Consider the following 330-nt stretch of genomic DNA (forward strand, 5'->3'; position numbering starts at 1 on the left):
TCTCAACTACCATTCTTAATTTTTTGGATTAACATTACTGTTGTTCCCTTTATTAATAGCGATGATAAATGATCACTTGGTTGATTGGGGGTTGTTCAGTGACCCGGTACGGAAATTAATGTTCTGTCTGATTTGCTATGTTACTCTTGCTCCTAGTGACAAGATTGTTATCGTAATTTTTACTATTATTATTAGCACTGTTGTTGTCTTTTATTGGCTTATTAGCTTAGTGACTGTACAATTTATATATATTAATACGCCTGAATTTACCCATTTCGTTTATTGCTGTCTCTCCTTCTACCTTCTCCTTTTACTTCTGTAACTTTACTA

The sequence above is a fragment of the Penaeus monodon genome, chromosome 29 (assembly GCF_015228065.2).
Source record: "Penaeus monodon isolate SGIC_2016 chromosome 29, NSTDA_Pmon_1, whole genome shotgun sequence".
In the NCBI taxonomy this organism is placed as follows: domain Eukaryota; kingdom Metazoa; phylum Arthropoda; class Malacostraca; order Decapoda; family Penaeidae; genus Penaeus; species Penaeus monodon.